At 37.1% G+C, this 20,000-nt stretch overlaps 1 long non-coding RNA gene across 1 annotated transcript in view; it reads left to right on the top strand.

Moving 5' to 3' along the window:
* Positions 1-20,000, top strand: part of LOC137632024 (uncharacterized) — a 164,758-nt gene that overhangs the window by 64,448 nt on the left and 80,310 nt on the right. The window contains exon 2 of the long non-coding RNA XR_011041998.1: positions 2,000-2,038. This is a non-coding gene — a long non-coding RNA (uncharacterized lncRNA). The remainder of the gene's footprint in view (positions 1-1,999; positions 2,039-20,000) is intronic.

The following is a 20,000-nucleotide window of genomic DNA, read 5'->3' on the forward strand; positions in this document are numbered from 1 at the left end:
AAAATAATAATTCAGCAACAATGGTTAAGAATTAGAATGCACTCTTTCAAATAAATCCTGTGTAATATAATTGAGATTATGATGAATTTTTGATTGTAAAAATGTCATCGTACGAAAAAGCAAATAGAATAAATATCTCATTCTAGTATTTCTCATTTATGTTGTAATGTAGCCTACATTCCCTTCAATGATATACAAATTCACCTGTTAATATACCACTCTCTTTTCTTAACTCTTTGTCATGATTTTTAGTGCATAAGGTTGTCTAAATTAATACATTATTATTTTTTTTTCTATCATATGTGATTTCAAGATAACTTAACCACGTTATACCACTCCTTTTAGCTGCAAAACCTACGGTGATTTTTGAAAGTATTATTTCATCGGACAAGAATCATTCTCTGGAACGGGGGAAAAAAACACACAGGCATGGGAATAGACGCAGGATTTCCTGTCATTATTACATGGAATATATATGAGATGCATAAAGTTTTAATTTAAAGTTGGAAGTTCCTTTAAATGCTCTAGATATTAACCAAATACTTTTGCTTAAGAAGGATATGAGCCGTCTTAATTTTTTGAAATTCTGAAGCAGCAATATCTCTCTCTCTCTCTCTCTCTCTCTCTCTCTCTCTCTCTCTCTCTCTCTCTCTCTCTCTCTCTCTCTCTCTCTCTCTCTCTCTCTGCATATATATATATATATATATATATATATGTATATATATATATATACATATATATATATATATATATATATATATATATATATATATATATATATATATTCGTTTACGTCACCTGTCAAAAAGGACAGCTAAATATTTAGATAAATATACATACACATACACACTCACTCCCTCTGACCAGGGTATGACTGCTCATTCTTCCCTTACTCTGAGGAGGAGGGGATACAAATTACTTATACGTGTGTCAATGCCGGTGAGCGTGAGCGGATATATATATATATATATATATATATATATATATATATATATATATATATATATATATACATAGATAGATAGATATATATATATATATATATATATATATATATATATATATTTATATATATATATATATATATATATATATATATATATATATATATATATATATATATATATATATATATATACTGTATATATACCCAGACAATTACTCATGCATTATATAAGGGAGATGTTATATGTATATGTGCACGTACAGTATGTATATATATATATTCATAGATAGCCTACTGTATATATATATATATATATATATATATATATATATATATATATATATATATATATATATATATATATATATATATATGTATATATTTATATATATATGTGTGTATATATATATATATATATATATATATATATATATATATATTTATATTTATATATATAATCACATAGAGTATATGCAAACAACTCAATAAGGTGACAGTGTATTCTTTTACAACAGGTGACTAATTTCCCTTCTCCTTTGATCATTCCAGCTTAAGCATGATGAATCAAGAATAAGCCCCTTATATAGAAAAATACACCTTTGAAATCATTTAAGGCTTACTTTCTTACATATTCTCTTGTTCTCTTGATGCGGAAGGCCCCTTTGTTCTAGCAATTGTGCTACTTACGTCCACGAGTACAACATATTTTTAGCGGTGACTCTCTCTTTTTCAGAATTATGCACATTTCAGAGCAGAAAATATTGAATGTAGTATTTTTTTGCAAATATTTGCCCGGGGATTTGTTGATAAATTAATATTGTAGAATAATTTTTGCTGAACAGAAATATTTTTTCGATATAGTGTACGTATATTGTGTTTAGACGTTTGACATGAATATGTATCAGTCTTACTGCGTTTTAATAAATCTTGCTATAATCAATTATCATTTAACAAAAGAATGAACATCCGTTTTCATCTTGTTGTTGACACATTTTGTTCATATATTCAGAGATAATAAACATAATAAATTATTTTGTTTCTTTATTTTTTCAGAAATGTTCAAGGAAGTACGCACACCATAAAAGAAAACAGGTTAGTAAAGTTATTGAGTATACCTACATGAGCATAGTAGAAAATAGGAATTTCAAAGCAAAAATGCTAAGGTGAACCATTAGGAAAGAAAGGGGGAAAAATGATAATTCATGGTGTTCTTCATAACCCATCTCTGAAATATATAGCAGCCAAGAAAATTAGGGGGATGGGATAAAAGACACATGGCACTGCCAGTAGAATACATTGCAGAACAGGTGGCCTTAACGACAGTCCCTTTGGGGAACATAGTTTGAGAAGAAGGGCCAATTTTGACGGAATTGGGAGCTTTTCTTGTTTCACGTTTGTACTTATGCACCCACGATTCCATATGTCTGTGGGAGTTGCTGTGTACGCTTGCTTAAATATTTGCATACAGACAAGCCTTTGTATTCCGTATTTCAAAATATACACTGTGCGTGCATTCGTATTACATATCCATATCGCTATAATGTATGGATATATGTATGTTTTATAATCTATTATTTTCCTTGACCACGATGTCTTTTGCCCATCATGTTTCACCCAGATCTTAGGCTTTAACCGCTAGCATAAACTTGAAAATAACTAAAATTTTCAAATAGCCGAATCGACCTGAGTTTTTGAGTTATAGCATTCATTTTGGATTCTATTTTTTTTCTAAAGGGTTATACATTATGAAAGAATAGTCAACATGGTAATCAAACTTGTCTAGATTATGTGACTTTTGAGTTATGTGAGGAAAAAATATATACACAAAATGCAATTACTCTTACACATTTATTTATCAAGATAAAAGCATTTGTTATGTCAGTTATTGAAGGACATTGATTGCATTTTACTTTAATGTAAACTAAATTAGGATATAATATCGACGATGTGAAATACTGTTGTAATTTTAACGATATTAACGTTATAAGTTGGCTGTAAACGGAATTTGGCCTAACCCGGCGTACATATATAATGCGGAATAAAAAAGATAGTCTTGCGAGATATTTTTCGTTGTATAGATGAGTGAATTCCCTATAGTACAGTATAAGATGGTGAAAATATTCACACAACTATGCCTACCCTTCATCTCGGTTTTGGGAGGTAAGTGCAGTATTGAATTTTTTTTTTCTTTCTTTTTTTTTTGCGATTGCTCCAGTGCAGTTATTTTTCAAGATGAAAATACTTATTATGTCAGTAATTGCAAATTGCACTGTCGTAAATATAACGATGTGGATAAGTAGTTATAAGTGAAATTTTGCCTACTTCCTATCATATATTTATTTTGTGTAAAAAAAAGCTAGGCTATTGATATGTTTTTGTTGAAAAGCTGTATAAATTTCCTATCTCCATTGTAAAGTGATTGCAACTGGAGTCATTTTAACCGGTAAGAATATTCACACAAAAATGCCTACTCTTAATCTGTTTTGAGCGCTATCCGTAGTAATCATGGGGAAAAAAGAAACACCTGTGTGATCGCTAACTTGTGCTTATTTTACAGTTATTATGGGGGATTGATTGCACCAGGACCCACTTCATTGCACGTAGAGTATGTGTACCGTAAACCGAGTTGCTCTGCCGTAATCTTAATGATATGATGGTACGGTATTATATATACTGTAAGTTAGCCATAACCAGAATTTTGGCTGTTGTCCTGAATAGCCTACTAACTGCAGCTCAGTTGTTCGGAGGAACACTATCTTCAATTTTTGGACGCCGCTAAGATATCTATTCATTTAAAACTTAAAGTAACATAGCGAAGTACCATATATATATATATATATATATATATATATATATATATATATATATATATATGTGTGTGTGTGTGTGTGTGTATGTATATATATATATATATATATATATATATATATATATATATATATATATATATATATATATATATATATGGAGTTTTTCTTCTTTCAACCTTATTAGCCCCACTGAATAGCAGGATCGACCATTCATGTCACCATATTTAATTTATTCCTAATTCTGGTATCTTATTCCAGTCCCAACACACATATATCCCCCCTCACCACGTTCATTCTCTTAACCCAACTGTTGGCATATAATTTGAATAACCCCTAAAGAACAAAATATCTTGTGTTTAAAAGAAGTAGGCCTATTGTAATTTCTATGTCATACTGGCATGGAACCCAATTTTCTTCGATCCCCAGCGAGTTAGAAATCTATTTTTATTGAACACAGAAATGCGTTCATTTTATATATATATTTTTGGGCTCAAGCCATGTCGTCCTGATGGAAGTTCCTATAGGGTAGCTTCCTAGGGTATATTACAACTACGGCGATATTCCCAGAGAATTTACCTTAAGGTACCAGAATTCTAACTCCTGGAGCGAGTATCCCTCGTGAAAGGGATATCGCGACATATCAGAGGACGTATTCTAGACACGTCACATGGCAATCTACGACCTGAACAGAGATTCGTCTCGTAGGAGGGAGATTGACGAGATACGAATTCGGGAAAGAAAAAGGGGAGCCGCTCCCAAGGCTTCCCTATCCCCCGATTCGTATGCGTGCCTGGCGCCAATCCTGGCGCCATCTCCATTCCTTTTTGCGTAGCTTAACAACTCGGTGTTTTTTCCTGTTTTTCTCGCAAATCTTGGATTTATTCAGCTTTTCATGGCTTCTTCGTCTTCGTTGACCTCGGATAAGTTGAGTATAGTGTCTGTTATGTATAAATGTAGGCTCTTGGTAAAATTTTGAGTGATTAATAGGATTAATCTTTGATACAAGAGCCGTAGCCTACCAGAGGTGTCCTGGACACTGTCACTCGCTAGGTATAAATTAGTTAGTCAGAGTGACATTCCTGGTTGTTTTGCTTAATAAAATTTAGCTATTTAGCTTTACATAGGATTTCCTTTCGTGCTTAGTATTATTTGGCGAAGTATTCGCCATTCTGGCCTACGCTAGGCCATGTAGCCTAGTCGTTTGGTCCTAGTACTGAATGCATGATTATGGTTTTTCCGAGTGTAATTAAAATTTTATTGAAGCTTTAGGCTATATTTTATACATTTTAGACTGTGTGGAATATTTCCAAGATTGTATACGTGAGAGTTTCGGTGAATTAGGTAATCGATTCTCTTGGTGCCTAGGCTAATTGCTTATGGAGCCTTAGTATACTTTATTATACTCCCCGGTTGCTTTCTTTTCTTCGGAGAAGGTATGCAATCCCTTTCCCTCTGTTTAAGCCTTGGGCTTATCCCTAAGTGGTTTTTTCCGAATTTATTTTCGATAAAACTATACTAGGGTGTTACTGTACCTTCCTGTTCCAGCAGAGTCTGGTTCAAAGAGGGACAGAACAACAGAGTTTTTAGTCTGAGTCCGTGTTGTTTGGCTTGGGGCAGAGTCTCCCTCGCTGACCTAACACTTACAAAGGGAGCTTAGCTCCCTTAGGTCACTATCGAAGGTTTCTGTAGTTATGATTCCTTCTTGTGTGATCGACCAGACTAAGTCCTGTTGCTGTTCTCGGGGAGGATAAATCTTCCCTTGGGAGTAGCAACGCCTTCCTTGCTTTGGTGCTCTGGAAGCTGGCAGGTATTATACTACTGCGCTGGCCCTTTCCCTTAGATCTCCCTTAGGCTAAGACAAAGTTCTTGGCTGCGGGTGATCTGTCACTAAAGCAAGGTTGGCAGGACCCTCTTGTCCCTTCCCCCTCTATCTCCGTAATGGCCTAGCCATTACTGTACTGTACCTTGCCGGCCGGCAGAGCTGGCCGGCAGGGGTATTACTGTACCATATGTCATTCTACTTCTGGACCTAGTATAGGTTGGGATATGGATTGACTAAGCCCATTGCCGGCCGGCAGAGACGCTGGACGGCAAGGGTCTTATGTTTTCGAGTGCTGCCCGGACCTCTCTTGGTCCCTCATCCATGCCTGCCGGCAGAGCCGGACGGCATTGGTCAAGGAAGCCTGAATTAAGTTTCTCCCCTTCCTTATATGCACTCTTTCGGTTGCCGGGCTTGGGGGGTTGTGTACACTCTTATCCCGGCATCCATTCTATTTTCTTTTAGTGCTGTACCTGTCCCGGCTGCCGGCCTATGAGGCCGGCAGCCGGGCAGGTGTAGTCTTCTGGTTCTTTTGCTGCCGGCTGGCATCGGTCTTGTACCTTTGCCGGCCGGCTTATGTCAGTCCTTGTCTGCCGGTCACCAAGAGTGTGGCCGGCAGCTGGGTACTACCTTGTGTAGTTGCTGGCCGGCAATCATTGCCGGCCAACACTGGCTGTTGCTGGCCGGCAGCTGCTGCCGCCGGCACAGGCATTTGAACCAGAGGGCTGCCGCCCTATAGCTGTTAAGTAGTATACTTTAAAGCTAATTGTGGTGTGTGCCGGCCGGCAAAGGCAGGCCGGCACACATCCTCCTATACTGTACTAGTATTCTTCTGTATAGCATATACAGTAAGAAGAAAACTATAATAAAAGTTTAGGTACAGCACTGTATCTTCTAACACTATTGTGTTTTCTTGCACAGCCCTTTGCTGTTGCCCTCAGACAGGAAGCAGAGTTCTTCCCCGTCTATTATCCAGGATTTTAAAATCATTGCCTAGGTGTGAGCTCCACCTGTTTCCTCTGGAAACCTTGCATTGGTTACTCTAGTAGAGATAAACCATTTTGATTTTATTATCTGGAAGGCTGCAACAATGGGTTGTGAGGGAAACACAAGTGTGTGTCTTTCATTTATGAATTGTTATGCTATACTATGCATATCCAGTGATACATAGTTCACTTGATACTCATGGAAATTTCTTCTCTTTACAGGAGGACCCTCCGAAGTGCGGAAATGTTTTCTGCAATGTCCGCAGCAAGAACCTCTGCGGACATGAGTGTTGTAGGAGACACGCAGCATGTGCTGTCTCCAAGGATGATCTCCAGTATTGGGACCCTCAGGTATGTACTGTATGCACTAACCTGATTACTGAGGCTTTTGATTCCCCTAGAACGGCGGAATCAAGGGATATAGCTAGGGAAAAGCTTCGTACTTGGGTAAGGGGCTTCAAGAAGAACACCTCTGGCCCTTATCTTCCAAGTGAGAAGATGAGGGCGTATCTTTTTCCCCAGGCATCAGCTGAGGCAGTGATTCCCCAGCCTCAAGAGGAGATCCTTCAAGATCAAGTCCAGGTGGACGAGGAAGTCGCAGATGCGATGCAAGACATCCAGTTGTGTGACAGGATGTCTGACCTGGACGAACGTTTGGAAGAAGACCTCCTGGCAGAAGGTCAGGATCAAGTTCAAACCCCGGATGTCGTAGAGGATGAGGTCGACGAGGTGTCGGCTACTCCGGTTCAGATGCCGGAGCCTATCCCCTCAACATCGGCTGGCCTCCCAGTAGAACTGGGACAGGCCCTCTCTTCGATTGTTGGAATGATCCAACAAATGCAGAAGGAGAATCAGGAGAAGGCAGCTGCAATGGAACTGCGTATGCAGTCCCTGGCAGAATCACATGGGCCCCGGAAAAGGCTCAATGTGAAAGACCTTCCCATATGCTCAGATGCTAACCCATGGAGGTATGCTGAGCACATGCCGATGACGACTGGAAAGATTGTCATCTCGGATAAGCTGGGTTCAGTTCCCCTAGAGGAGGTAGAATTCTGGCCCAGCAAGGCATCATATCCGGACTGCTATGTCCGGCAGAGAAAAGAACCAGCTTCAAGGGAGGAGACAGAGCCGAAGGAGGTCATTATTATGGACCACGCTAAGGCTCAAGCCCTACTTTCATCCTCGATGAAAGAGAGGGGCTTCTCGAATTCGAAGGTAGCTGCATTGAGCAAGAAGCTCCCTTCGTTTGTGTCCTCTCCTGATAGAGCCTTCCCCTTTTTACAGAAAGGGTTTGCGGCTGTCCTAAAGGCAGTCGAGGCCGGCAAGCCTTGCCCCTCCCTGGAGGAGTGTAAACCCTTGTCGCTGGCCCTACCTATGGACCACAAAGACTGGAAGGATGTCCATCTGACATTCTCAGTGGGAAAGTTGGAGGCTGATATTGCCGGACGGCAATTCGGCGAGGACCTCCCCAAGCTGTCCGAATCTCTTTTACGAAGAGAGTTCGAGACAAAAGAAAGACTGGCTGCCTCAATGTCTCATCAGACTACTCTCGAGACGATGGCAAGTGACCCCAAGGTCCATGAAATGTTCATGGTAGTGGCTAAGTCTCACTTAGCCACAGTGACGAAGGACCTTTATAGCTTCGTCAAGGCAAGGAGAGCTTGCAGGGAGTTCGTGTTCACCGGGGCTTCGGTGAGACACGAACCAAGGAAGTTAATCTCCTCCAACATTTGGGGAAAAGACCTTTTCCCTACCGATGTGGTCAAAGAGGTTGTTGATAAGGCCGCCGTGGAGAATAGAAATCTTCTCCAGAAGTGGGGCCTGGCTATCAAAAGAAAATCTTCCCCGGATGAGGGTCCTCAACCAAAGAGGAAGAATATGAAGACTAGGCTACCATTTCGGCCAGCCAAGCCTTATAGACAGCAACAGCAACTGCAATTGCCTTTGCCTCCAGTGCCCCAGATGGTGGCACAAACCCCGACTGCCTTTCAGTGGGTACCCCAGGCTGTGCCAGGTCAGTCAACCACATTCGCCCCAACGTTCGAAGGACAGTCTTCTTCCTTTCGTGCAAAACCTAGAGGAGCAGCCAGAGGCTCGTCTAGGCGCCCCTCAAGGGGAAGGGGATTCAGAGGTGGTCGTGGTCAGGGAGGCAAGACCTCAGGACGGCAGTCCAAGTGAAATGATACAGGTAGGAGGGAGACTGATGAAATTTTGGGATCGCTGGACCTTCGATCCCTGGGCCCAAAGCCTACTCAAGAATGGACTGGGTTGGAGCTGGTACAGCACTCCACCCCCATGCCTTCGGTTTTTCCAACACTCCACCCCCATTTTGGAGGAGTACGTTCAAGAACTGTTGGAGAAAAATGTGATCCGAAAGGTGAAGTCCATCAAATTCCAAGGGAGGCTGTTTTGTGTTCCCAAGAAAGACTCGGAAAAGCTCAGAGTCATTCTGGACTTGTCACCACTCAACAAGTTCATAGTGAATTGCAAATTCAAGATGCTAACACTGCAACACATAAGGACCTTACTGCCCAAGAGGGCATACTCAGTCTCTATAGACTTGTCAGACGCCTATTGGCACATTCCAATCAGCCGTCGACTCTCCCCCTACCTAGGGTTCAGGCTACAACGGAAACTGTACGCCTTCAGAGCCATGCCATTCGGGCTAAACATAGCCCCAAGGATTTTCACGAAGCTTGCGAGCGCAGCTCTCAAACAATTACGCCTAAAGGGAATTCAGGTAGTAGCCTACCTGGACGACTGGCTGGTGTGGGCAGCATCCGAGACCGAATGCTTGCAAGCTTCCAGTCAGGTGATCCAGTTCCTAGAGTACCTAGGCTTCAAGATCAACAAGAAAAAGTCTCGACTTTCTCCATCCCAAAAGTTCCAGTGGCTGGGAATCCACTGGGACCTTTTGTCACACAGTTTCTCCATCCCAATGAAGAAAAGGAAGGAGATAGCGGGCTCTGTCAAGAGACTTCTAGATTCCGAAAGGATATCAAGACGCGAACAGGAGAGGGTACTAGGCTCTCTCCAGTTTGCTTCAGTGACAGACCCAGTGCTAAGAGCACAGCTAAAGGATGCAACCGGAGTTTGGAGAAGGTATGCATCAAACGCGCGAAGAGACCTGAGAAGACCAGTGCCGCCTCGGCTACGTACTCTTCTCAGACCTTGGTCCCAAGCCAGACATCTAAAGAAGTCTGTTCTTCTTCAGCCACCTCCCCCGTCGTTGACGATTCACTCAGACGCCTCAAAGGAGGGATGGGGAGGTCACTCTCATCGGAAAAAAGTCCAGGGGACTTGGTCCAAGCTATTCAGGACCTTTCATATAAACTTTCTAGAAGCTATGGCAGTGCTCCTTACCTTAAAGAAAGTCTCCCCGCGTCACTCGATCCACATAAGATTGGTGACAGACAGCGAGGTGGTTGTGAGATGCTTGAATCGACAAGGGTCGAGGTCACCACCTCTCAACCAAGTGATGTTAGCCATTTTCCGATTGGCGGAAAAGAAGAAGTGGTACCTGTCGGCAGTTCACCTTCAAGGAGTCCGCAATGTGACAGCGGACGCTCTATCCAGGTTCACACCGATAGAGTCGGAATGGTCCTTAGACGCAGGATCATTTTCCTTCATTCTGAATCAAGTCCCAGAACTGCAAATAGACCTCTTTGCGACGAAAGACAACAAGAAGTTGCCCCTGTACGTGTCCCCGTACGAGGACCCCTTAGCGGAAGCAGTGGACGCAATGTCCCTCGACTGGAACAGATGGTCCAGGATTTATCTGTTCCCTCCTCACAACCTTCTGTTGAGGGTCCTCAACAAACTGAGATCCTTCAAGGGGGTAGCGGCAATAGTGGCCCACAAGTGGGCGAACAGCATGTGGTTCCCCTTGGCGTTGGAACTACAGATGAAGTTCGTGCCGCTACCACATCCAGTTCTGACCCAGCGAGTCCAGAAGTCGACTGTCTGCGCTTCATTACAGAAAACCCAGACCCTGCAGCTCATGATTTTCTCGCCCTAGCGGTGAGAAAGCGCTTCGGGATTTCGAAAGCCAGCATAGACTTCCTAGAGGAATACAAGTGCAAATCGACTAGAAGGCAATATGAGTCATCTTGGAGAAAATGGGTGGCCTTTGTAAAGGCAAAGAATCCGCAGGAGATCTCAACAGATTTCTGCTTATCTTTCTTCATCCACCTCCATGGCCAAGGATTGGCAGCTAACACGATTTCAGTGTGTAAATCGGCTTTGATGAGACCCATTTTATTTGCCTTCCAGATCGACCTAGGTAACGAGATCTTTAATAAAGTTCCGAAAGCCTGCGCTAGGCTCAGACCTTCAGCACCTCCAAAGCCCATCTCATGGTCTTTAGACAAAGTTCTTCATTTCGCCTCCTTGTTGAGCAATGAAGAATGTGCGTTAAAGGATTTGACGCAAAAAGTTATTTTCCTATTTGCACTCGCGTCCGGGGCCAGGGTTAGTGAGATCGTAGCCCTCTCGAGAGAGGCAGGTCGTGTTCAGTTCCTGGATGGGGGGGAGCTGAACCTGTTTCCGGATCCTACGTTTCTCGCCAAGAATGAGTTACCCACCAACAGGTGGGGTCCCTGGAGAATCTGTCCTCTGAAAGAAGATGCATCTCTATGTCCAGTAGAATGCCTAAAGGTCTATCTTCGTAGAACTTCAGACTTCAAGGGTAGTCAACTATTCAGGGGAGAAACATCAGGCTCAAATTTATCTCTGAATCAACTCAGAGCGAAAATGACATATTTTATTCGCAGAGCGGATCCTGACAGTACACCCGCAGGTCACGATCCGAGGAAAGTTGCCTCATCCCTAAATTTCTTTAATTGTATGGATTTTGAACATCTCCGTTCATACACGGGCTGGAAGTCTTCCAGGGTGTTCTTTCGCCACTATGCGAAGCAAGTAGAGGAACTTAAGAGATCTGTGGTAGCAGTGGGTCGTGTAGTTAACCCTACTGTTTAACTCTGCGAGGAACAGTGGTCTTAATTGGGACGATTAAGTCCAGGGTGAGTGTGTAGGTACATACTGTACTACAAACTAAATGAGGGCACCAAGTGCCCATATAGACTGTTCCTTCCTTTAAAGGTGAACCTTGCATAAGTTCAGACATGTGTGCCAAGCGTTTCTAACGCTAATGTGATTGATTTGTAATACAGATTTTTTATGACTTGATACCTTGGTATCTCATTAAAGTGGTGTTTAATGGTTTTTCTTTCAGATAAACAAGTTCTGTTTACTATCATACTTATGCTTAAAGTTTTGGGTTACCCTCTTTTATATAAATATATATATTTGTTGTTAACCTGTCTGTTTATTATCTGTCAATAAACTTGTTCTTGAGAACCTTGCGTCTCTTTCACCTGTGTCAATTTATTGGTATAATTGAGCATTTTAATTCTATGTATCTTATCTGGGATAATTCTGATAGAATTGTTCTGTTTTGCAAGCTATGTTGCATTGGTTTATGTAAGTCCCCTAATGGGAGGACTCCGTCCCATAAAGGGACGAGGGCGGTTTTATTAGTTTCTTCCTATGCGGATATAAACCTTTGTCCAATACAAGTATTGTGCGGATGACTGGTCAATATATTGACGCAGTGGTTCTATACAAACTATGCTTTACTTAATATAGGGCGAGACCACTATATTAGCTTGCCTGGTATTCATACATAGATATATGTACTCTTCGAGACTTTCCAGAGTCTAGTAGGACTCTTCCCTGTAGGGGGCAGGAAGCTCTAACATAGTTTATAGTTAGTTGAAAAGATGTATAACGGTAACATCTTAGGTCTCTAGGTCTAGTCGACCGGGAATAAATATCTCCGGGGAGTACGGCACGTTCTGAGAATCCACAGATACAGTAATGCTCTGGTACACTTCCATCAGGACGACATGGCTTGAGCCCAAAAAACGGATTTTGAGCGAAGCGAAAAATCTATTTTTGGGTGAGATAGCCATGTCGTCCTGATGGACCCGCCCTTGCCTTTCTAAGAAAAGGCTGTAGGACCCCTCCCTACATACAGTATCTGTAGCACCTCGTGTACGCTACAAGGAATACAGATGGCGCCAGGATTGGCGCCAGGCACGCATACGAATCGGGGGATAGGGAAGCCTTGGGAGCGGCTCCCCTTTTTCTTTCCCGAATTCGTATCTCGTCAATCTCCCTCCTACGAGACGAATCTCTGTTCAGGTCGTAGATTGCCATGTGACGTGTCTAGAATACGTCCTCTGATATGTCGCGATATCCCTTTCACGAGGGATACTCGCTCCAGGAGTTAGAATTCTGGTACCTTAAGGTAAATTCTCTGGGAATATCGCCGTAGTTGTAATATACCCTAGGAAGCTACCCTATAGGAACTTCCATCAGGACGACATGGCTATCTCACCCAAAAATAGATTTTTCGCTTCGCTCAAAATCCGTTATATATATATATATATATATATATATATATATATATATATATATATATATATATATTTACTGTATATATATATATATATATATATATATATATATGTATATGTTTGTGTGTTTGTGTTCATGGTCGTGTGTGTGTGTATATATATATATATATATATATATATATATATATATATATATATATATATATATATATATATATATATTTATATATATATATATATAAATTTATACATATATATGTATATATACAGTATATATATATATATATATATATGTTTGTGTGTTTGTGTTCATGGTCATGTGTGTATATATATATATATATATATATATATATATATGTATATATTTATATGTATATATATATATTTACATATATATATATATATATATATATATATAATGTACAGATCTTTTTTCTTTTTTAGCATTTCTGTACGATGTCCCTGTTCACTACAGATGCTGAAAGGATATCTAAAAAATGGTTTGGTTTGAATTTATATGTATAAAGATGTTTACATATGAATGACGTTATGTAAACCTAAGCTTAAATTTTCGGGCGTTTTATTTCATTAAAAAAATAAAAAACAAAAACAAATCTTCATAATTGCATATGTCACCGTTATGTTCCGTGTAAAATATCTAATCTTAAGTGTGCTTATCCTATAGAAACCTTGATGTTTCATAATATAAAATTGAATAAAAGAGAAAACTTGCATTCAATCGTGCTTTTCTCTGTATTTGACAGCTTAATATTGCTTGCGTCGTATTCGACCGAATTTCTCTCCGAGATAGAGAATTGCTTTTGGCTTCCCTTGTTGGGTGGAATTCACGTGAACGTTGCCATGACAACAGCTGAACCGGCGAATCTGACAAGACGTCCTGGATGCCTCCACAATGGTCAAGGAAAAGGGAGACGAAATTTGGTCCTCCCCTCTGGCTCTTTTGCGACTGCCTGAACACGGTGGTACTTGATCATTTACGGATTGCGCTTGCAAGAAGGGTCAGGCTTGATCTGATTTAAAGGGCTGTCATGCGGTATGTTTTAAGTGAGTAAAATTTTTGAACAAATATTAATATATAACAATTGATATTGGCCTTTTTACAAAGAAGATCATTCCAGCCTTCTTTGAAGAATAGTTAACGTATATATTCATATTTATTATTATTTTGTTATTGTTATTATTATTATTATTATTATTATTATTATTATTATTATTATTATTATTATTATTGTTGTTGTTGTTATTATAGTTTCCTAAATATAATATTACCATACGCAAATTATGGTTGAAAAAGATTTAGTATATAATAATAATAATAGTAATGTTATTATTATTATTATTATTATTATTATATCCCTAAATATAACACTACCATACGCAAATTATAATTTTTCTGTAGCCATCTCATTATTAACTAAAATACTGTATTAGGGAGACACAAATTCTGTCGTATTCTTCAAGGATTATATTCACTAAAACCATTGACTTGTTTATTGTCGAATTAGCTCAAAGAGAATCGGAGGGGAGTTTATATATGAGGTTTGTAAAAAGTTACTGGCGCTTAGAAAAATCTCCCCCAGAGTCCAATTTCTGATTCGAAATAGGTAAACTGACCCGAATAAAAAGCGTTCGGTAATCCCAGCACATCAAAGGCATAGTTCTTGGCTTAAAATGTTCCCCTCTTTTATTCGTTTCCGTCTGTTTGTGTACTACTTTTTTAATTCAATTTTTGTACTGCCCCGTTTCATGTTCTCTAGTTCTGTCAGTTCTTCAACCCAATTGGTTTGGTATTTAATTTAGGTCTTCACTCAATGGCAATGGGGATGGTAGGAATTAGAGAAGATGCATGAATGTATTTTTGCTTTTTACTTTGTTCTCTTTTTCATTTTTGTTTTTCGATATCGTTGTGCAAATGATCGTTCATCTTCCAGCTTCTAACCATATACGAGAAAGTTGAAAACCGTAGATTAAGAGCCTCATTATACATAAATAATTGAATATTATACATATATATATATATATATATATATATATATATATATATATATATATATATGTATGTATGTATGTATAATATATATATGTATACTATATATATATATATATATATGTACATTATGTATATATATATATATATATATATATATATATATATATATATATAAATATATGTACATTATATATATATATATATATATATATATATATATATATATATATATATATAACAGTTCATTCAGTCATGTTGTAATTCCTTTACTTATGTGTAAACAATTAAGTTTGTTAATATATATATATATATATATATATATATATATATATATATATATATATATATATATATATATATATATATAAAATATATATATATATATATATATATATATGTATATATATATATATATATATATATATATATGATATATATATATATATATATATATATATATGTATATTAGTCCGAAATAATTTTTAATCCTGGATATTTTTCGCATTTTTTCAAGGAAAGAGACTAGAAATTAATCCCCTCAGTTACTACTGGTATTCAGAATGCAGAAACATTTTGCGACTGATGTTTGGTACTTCAGTGGTTAGTATGCATATATAGAAAAAAATATATGTTTATCTGATAACAAGATCTTTTCATAGGTACAAACTCCTTTGCTGTTATGGAACTATAACCTTAGATAACTTTACTTTGTTATCATTTAATCTCCCCTTTCGATTTTGGTAACCTGCTAGTTAATAGACCTGTGTTAGACTACAAAATGGTTGAACTTAAGTATGCAAATGTCTTTGGTATTTGGGTGTTTTCTTGAATAATAAGTTACCTTTCATCATCCATAAAGGCATCTGGAGAGAAAGGTTAATCTCAGTTTAAATTCTCGAAATTAGAACGAAAGAGAATGAGACTACGGATTGCAGTGTATAAAGCTATGTTAATGTGTCAAGTCTATGAATAAATGATCACTTAAAGTTGATGTTAAAGAGTGTAATTTGAATCTCACCCATACATTCTAGAATTGTCTTAAAAAGAAAAATAAGGTACAACATTTAGATGAAAAAAGTTGATCCATATAAATGAGAAAATATTACCCAATATTACTTTGCAGGAAATTACATTGGAATGAAGAAATAGTTGGTTATCCTAAGTAAGAAGCCACTTATCTGGCAGTCTTTTATAGAAAGAAAAGGGTAATTTACATTAGGCTTATCTTCGCTAATGGAAATTGGGATGAAAGCGATACTCGAAGAATTGAAGTGACATGCACAAGAGCCCTTCGACAAGGACCCTTCACTTCCTAAGATTGCCGAACAACGTGGCGCAATTGGAGAGGTACTCCGATTAATACGGGTACACGGTGTGAGTTAGAGAAGGTTCTGAACATAATAATGATAAAAATAATCAGTATTGACAGATTATGATGTTTAGATGAATAATGGCGATTAAAAGGGTTATGATGACATCAGCAATTATTAGTCTGTGACGGGAACTTCTTCTTCTTCTACTTCTTCTTCTTCTTCTTCTTATTATTATTATTATTTTTATTATTATTATTATTATTATTATTATTATTATTATTATTAGTGCCGCAGTCATGGTTTATTTCACAATGCCTGAAAAGTTCGTCTTCAATTCGATGGCTTTTAAAGAATAGACTTATCATTAACGCTAATATCAACAATGTATAAATTTATAATTACCATATAATATTCAAATGATCCCTCAAGGTTACTTTATCATATCACCTCCCATGCCTATTGACGCAAAGGTTACTTAGAATAAGAAATTGGGAGGAGTTTTTAAAGACTTAGAGCATGAAAATGTCACGTCTAGTAAAAGAACAAGATAATTTTTTTTTTCGTAGTGGAAAGGTAATGTCCTGATACTGCGCCAGAAATATATGTTTAATCAAGTTAACCTATATATGCGAAAGAAATGGAAGAGGATGAAAGTAGAGGAGAGCTTGCGTAAGACTACACTTAATACATTTTTATACATACCTTACCCAGGAAAACTATAGTAGCTAAATACAGTATTGTTTCCTGAAATTGAGGCACTGAATCTTTCATTAAGTAGGTAAAACATCTCAAACAAATGCTCAAGAGTTGACACTGATGAACCTTATTGTATTGCATTTCCATTTTACAAATTCAGTAACAATAATCCTACGTATTATTTTCCATTTGAAACGTAGTGAAATTGTAATTTTTTCCATGATAACATTGATAAAACAAATAATGACTGAAAGAGCATTGGGATGAAGGGAACTTGTTTGTAGTTTCAAGTGAACCGCCGTAGTTTGATGTCCTAAATTTATATTTTGTAACAGACTAACACTATTATTATTATTATTATTATTATTATTATTATTATTATTATTGTTGTTGTTGTTGTTGTTGTTGTTGTTGTTGTTGTTGTTGTTGTTGTCAGTATGGCGAATACATTTGTATGATTTTATTAAACTTTCTTTATACAGGGAAGTGATCATAATGCTAGTTCTCAGAATATAGGATATGGCAATACGACATTCACTATGATGAAATAACATTTAGACGCTAATTTAAGTAATAATGACAGAGAAAGAGAATTAAAATAAAAGTTATCCGGCGAACTGTGAAAAAAGCTGTATAATGCTTTCTGTGAACTTGCGAGACAAAGGAACCATTATTAGCTTAATTTCGGAAAAGTTTCCTTTGCAATAACAAGTTCAGCGATAAACATAAAGACAATAAGCCTTTGGTAAAAATTCAACCCCAGGATGTAAACAACACTCGTTATTAGGGGACGTTTAATCACCATTTCCTTTTATTGAATACAAGGGATTTAGATGCGCTGCTTTATGTGTTTTTATATTTTTATTTAATCATTATATATATATATATATATATATATATATATATACATATATATGTATACATATATATGTATATATATATATATATATATATATATATATATATATATATATCTCTCTCTCTCTCTCTCTCTCTCTCTCTCTCTCTCTATATATATATATATATATATATATATATATATATATATATATATATTTATGTACAACTACAAATGCGGTCGATTCTAATCCACTACATGTCTTTATTCATGTTTGAGGTTTAGCTAGTTTTTATCACCATGCTGGCCAGTGCGAATTGATAATGGTGGGAGATTGTCCTCTGATCGCTTACAGCAAATGAACATAGTATGGGTAGTACAGCTTATATATTTGTATATTTATATATATATATATATATATATATATATATATATACACATAAGTATTTATTTAGTATAAACATTTTTCATGAGAGGTAGTGGCGTTAGGTGTTACCTCGGGTTTTCTGCCATCTTCTTTTTATTGGATGAAGTTGCTAGTCCGATTCTCTAGCCAAATTGATTTTATGTCATCAGCAACTGTCTTTTTCGATCATCCACTCATGTACTGACTGCTGCTAACGAACGGTTGTGTAGTCTTAATAAATTACTGATAATATGGAAACGCCACATCAAAATTAAATAGATATAATTAATATATATATATATATATATATATATATATATGTATATATATATATATATGTGTGTATATATATATATATATATATATATATATATATATATATATATATATATATATATATATATATATATATAATAGATATATATTCTTACGAAGCTGGTCAGTATAAGAGTAATTATTCTATTCATGTAAGTTAATCGAGTATTTAAGAGATGTATAGCCAGCTTATAAGGTGAGTTCCACTCACTTAGGTTTAAGTTAATGTATGTAAGTTACATAAGACTTTCGTCATTCATTTAATTGTGTTTTCATTCAGTTTCATAGATGTAATTTTTCGTTATTTTTAAGAATTACCTTTCTATTTCATGTAGTTTTATTATGAAGTCCTATGTAGTGTCATTTAGGTATGCTGTATCACACACATGAGGTAATAGCAGATGGGATTGCGTCATTTTTTGTTTCCAAGTGGTTAGAAAGTCCATGAAAGTTCTCGAATTAGATTTACTCTCTTTATTCTCACGAGAGGTAGGTGGGCTGGGTTAGCTGATAGAGGGTTGCCTCGAAAGCAAGGTTAGTACCCCTTCTTCAAATTTACTATGTTGGCAACTGTACGCTGCTAGAGCCTTGCCCCCACGCCACGAGAATGATCTATTAGAAAATTCTAGATGAATTAAGTCATTATATATAGACCCTAGGAATGCATTAGCAGCAGAGGAGACCCAGCCTATCCCTTTGAAAGACCTAACGTCCACCAGCCTTCTCTCCTCTCAAGTGTGTAAAGAGCTATTCTCTCAAACGTAAGTGATTTTTTATCCAACGTATATCGTGTATAGTGTTGTTCAAACGTTGGTGAAATTATTGGATGTTAATTCAAGTGTAGTGTGTTAATGTAAGTACATTTTGTCATATGAGTTTTTGTAACTTGGCCCTGTGAGATTAGGTTGAACAGTGAAGTGTATTTATTTTGCTTAACTGTTCGGTAACCTTGTGTGAACCAAAACACGGAAGTGTAACAGTTACATATATGTAAATTTCATCATTTTATGTTCATTAGAGTGTTAAAGTGTTAAGTCTTTTCATTAATTGTCAAAATTGAATAATTTTATCAAATTAATTTCCAGTGAAACAAGTGACTGTCTATTTTTTCAGTCTTTCTTTTGTCTTAGTGTAAGGTTTAGTTCAGATTTAAATTTCGAGTGATTTATTTTTGGTGTTAATTCTTGAGATTTGGTGCTAACTTTTTATAAAATATATTTATTTTTATAAAAGAATGTATTATTTTGATAAACAATATTTCCTATCAGTGCTTTGCTCGTAATCCTTGGCCAAGAACCGAAGTAAGAGGTTGGTTCAGAATAGTTCTTATAAAGGCATCACCAAGTTTTGTTTTGAGTGTAAAGTAAAGAGACCTTTTTTATATTCAGTGTTCATATATTGCCGCCTGCAATGTATTATTTTTCAAGTTTACCAGACA

Source organism: Palaemon carinicauda, chromosome 40, assembly GCF_036898095.1.
Source record: "Palaemon carinicauda isolate YSFRI2023 chromosome 40, ASM3689809v2, whole genome shotgun sequence".
NCBI lineage: Eukaryota > Metazoa > Arthropoda > Malacostraca > Decapoda > Palaemonidae > Palaemon > Palaemon carinicauda.